Source organism: Echinops telfairi, unplaced genomic scaffold, assembly GCF_000313985.2.
Source record: "Echinops telfairi isolate 266 unplaced genomic scaffold, ASM31398v2 ScPeMD7_7400;HRSCAF=8409, whole genome shotgun sequence".
Taxonomy (NCBI): domain Eukaryota; kingdom Metazoa; phylum Chordata; class Mammalia; order Afrosoricida; family Tenrecidae; genus Echinops; species Echinops telfairi.
Genome location: NW_022111300.1, coordinates 55,453,930 through 55,457,661, shown reverse-complemented (window position 1 = coordinate 55,457,661; position 3,732 = coordinate 55,453,930). Strand labels below are relative to the sequence as shown.

General features: G+C 41.7%; 1 pseudogene; it reads right to left on the bottom strand.

Moving 5' to 3' along the window:
• Positions 1–2,251: 2,251 nt before the first annotated feature.
• LOC101643174 overlaps positions 2,252–3,732 on the bottom strand; it is a 3,278-nt pseudogene continuing 1,797 nt past the window's right edge.

The window sequence follows — 3,732 nt, the reverse complement described above, 5'->3', positions numbered from 1 at the left end:
GGATTATATCCTGGCCCCCTGAAAATATGCAACAAAATGCATTAGACCATGACTCTAAGTATCCTATCATTCTCCTCCATTTTATAATCTGATGTGATGATCCCATGTGTTGTAAAACCTCACCAACTGGGATCATAGTGAGGTGGGATTAGAGGCAGGTTTGTTGAATGCAATATACAGGATTGGGTTGTCTGTTGAGTTGATCTCTTTTGAGATGTTAAAGGGATACAATGAGGCAATAGCTGTCAGAGGAACCTACTGCCACCAGAAAGAAGAGCTCAGAGCAGAGCACACCCTTAGGATGCAATGTCTTTGTGCTGGGAACCTCCTAGAACCAGAACACAGACAGAGGATCACTTGCCTTGAGCCAGGGCTCTCAAGCTGAACTAGAAGCCTCCTAAACTGTGGAAGAATCCATGTATGTTTGTTAAAGCCCTCAACTGGTAATAGTCTCATAATCACACCATTAAAGAAGACAAAATCACCTTCTCCTCATGTGCTTCTGGTGGGACAGCTAAAGAGATTAACATTTGGATTACCTTCCAAGACCAGGGTTCATTCTTTCAAAATGAAACTCGCTCACTTACTCACTTATTGAGTTGAATCTGACATACTGCAACACTATAGGACAGAGTTGACCAGCTTCCAAGGCTGTAACTATTTACAAGTGTAGAAAACCTCGTCTGGCGGTTTTGAACTGCTGACCTTGAGGTTAGTAGCCTCATAGCCCATAATGCCACCAGATGGCATGGTTAGTTCTTAATAATCCTAGTACTAAAATGAAAGTATATGGATTTGTTTGGATTTCCACTTTCTGAGACGTGAGTGATTAGACACATAACCATATCTGAGCCATCTGTATGGTAAGCAGTAGAAGTCCATTCCTGGACTGTGCTGACTACCGTACATATCAGCCCACCTAGCTCCTCTGGCCTGTGCTGCGCTGGTCCTCGATCTGTAAAAGAAAATAACCCCCATTTACAAAGAAGATTTTTAATATAACTAATATATAAAATATATTCTAGTAATATATATCATGTATTCTAGAAATATAAAATATATTCTAGTAATATAACCAGTAAGTTATCACTAATTAAGAGAACTTTAAATGAGAGATCTTTATTCTTATTCTCTCTGCCACTTTCTTGCCATAAGCCCCGGGGCTTATGCTGCAAACATAGATGTCAAGAGCAGGACAGGAAGACAGCCACACCTGCTCACACCCTCCAACACCAATGATCACGGTGGCCCTGTCCGTGATTTAAACAGTGTGAGCCTCTTGCCTATTTCTCCAAACAAAAGTGCAAATATCTATTTGTTGTGAAACTCAAATAAAATGAATGCACACTAAGCAAGATGCAATATTCTGTCACTCAGCTCATCATGACCTGGTGGCTTGCATGTTGCTTTGATGCTATGCCACTGACTTCTCAAAGGGCAGCCAGGTCACCCATGGAAACCGGCTTCATCAGAGCTCACAGAGTAAGAGAGAGCAAGAAAACAATGCTTGCAATACTTCTGAAGATTAGTCAATCCCAATGAATTACAGAATATCACCCCAATAGTACAGTGCTGACATTGGTTGTATCCTCAGAAGAGATGTAGTGGTTAGGACACTAGGGTTGGGGATGGTTCAGTGAGGACAAGGAAAGCAGTGAGTGAGTTGGGTTAAGCAGCTCGCCTCAACAGTGGACTCAGACAGACCAAGGGCTATGGAGATGGTGTAATACCAGGCAGCTCTCTTTTGGCTGTACACCGGGTCAATGAGCTTTGGTTCCATGCTGGATCACTGACAGCAAGGTCAGCAGTTCAAATTGGAAGCAAGATGAAGCATTCAGCACAGGTAAAGGATTCAAGCCTGGGAAAAACACAGAGGCACTTCTGTTGGATCCTAAAAGGCCACTGAGTCAGAATCAAAAGCAGTTGAGTTATTTTTTTTAATTGGGGGCACTTACAGCTCTTATCATAACCCATACATATATGCATTGTGTCGAACATATCGGTACGTATATTTCCATCATCCTTTTCAAAACATTTTCTTTCTACGTGAGCCCTTGGTATCAGCTCGTCATTTTTTTCTCCGCCCCCCACCCCAGCCCCCCACAGAGGCCATTTTTTGTGGTTGAGAAAGAACCTAAGAGCAATGAAAACACTATGAGCCAAGTTTTAGAGCTATATTCATAACAAAGAACACTTAAAAAGGGAGAGTGGGGGAGCTCTTGCCCTCAGCTTCTCGCTTCAATGATGAGTTCTAGTTGGACACACTTCGTAGCAGAGTAATGTTATCTCCTTTCAGCATGATCCGTCCCCAGTTGTTTTCTTGACTTTGTTTTAGAATGAATCTCTTCTGCATCATCTGATCCAAGCTTCATGTACTCATCAAAGCCAATGACACAGCCCTCTATCCACATATTCACTTGCTCATAAAGCCACATCTGAATCCGGGATCTATTTTGCAAGTATCTGAAGATGAGGTTGATGTGCTGCACCATCACCTTCTGTACTTTGTGGCCTGGGCCACTGTACGCCTTCGTGGAAGCTCAGAGAGAGCACACCGAGCCACACGCTAGCTTAAAAAGCAACTTCTGGAATCCATTTTTTTCTTTTTAAACACAAGGTCACCATGAATTGGGGTCAACCCCAAAACAGAAGGATCCTCCTGCCCTCCCTCACTGCTATCAAGCCAATTCAACCCATAGCAAGCCTACAGGACAAAGCAAAATTTTACCTGTGGGGTTTTGAGACTGTAAATTTTAGGGACTAGAAAACCTTATCTTTCTACAGCAGAGTGATCAGTGGTTTCAAACTGCAGACCTTTCAGTTAGCCCTTGCCACTAGGGCTGCTTATTGCTACAATGGCTGAAATAACTTTGCAGAAATCCTAAACTTGGTGCAAAGTACACACATCCCCATGGACTACAAAAATCCCATGGATGGAAATAAAAATATGGAAGGTGCATACCAGTGAAATATTCAACAGAAGCACTGGATACAGTGGACAAGTCTCCAAGTATGCGACTGTGCTCCCACGTGAACCTGACAGTGACCCAGGGACCCTTGATTACTTTGAGGGGGAAATAACAGCTCCAGGCTGCTGAGCCCCTCTTCCTAAAAGTAAGAGCAATTTCTAACAGATTTCCAAAAGGACTTCAGCTCATTGGAGACAAAATCACGTTCTCTCTTTGAGTAATAAGACGTACTATTTTTAAAATGAATAATTTGTTCTAAGATAGTTTTAAATTTTGAGAGGGGGGAAAAACACTCTGAGATAAATATTACAGTAGTGTATATATGCTGTGTATCAAGAATGATTATCTCCCTTTGTGACTATGGAGATGAATGTTATTATATTCCTTCTAGGCACATTTTTTGTATTTATTAATACTTAATAAAATATTAATCACAAGAAAAATAGAGGTTTGGGTCAGAAGAAGTGTTTTTGTGTGCACGCATCGTACTGAGCAAACCGAACTCGTAGTGCACCTTATTTGACACCATATTAATGAGGGAACTTGGGTTGTTAATGATGATCCCTGGTTTTGTAGTGATTAGCCATTGAGCTGCTAGCCACAAAGTCGGCAGTTCTATGCTGCCAGCAGCTTTGTGGGAGAAAGATGACGCTTTCTATTCCCATAAAAAATTTACAATTTCAGACACCTAGAGAGGCAATTCTACCCTTTCCAGATTGACTGATGGCAGTTAGTTTGGTATACATGGGCAATTACAAAAAAA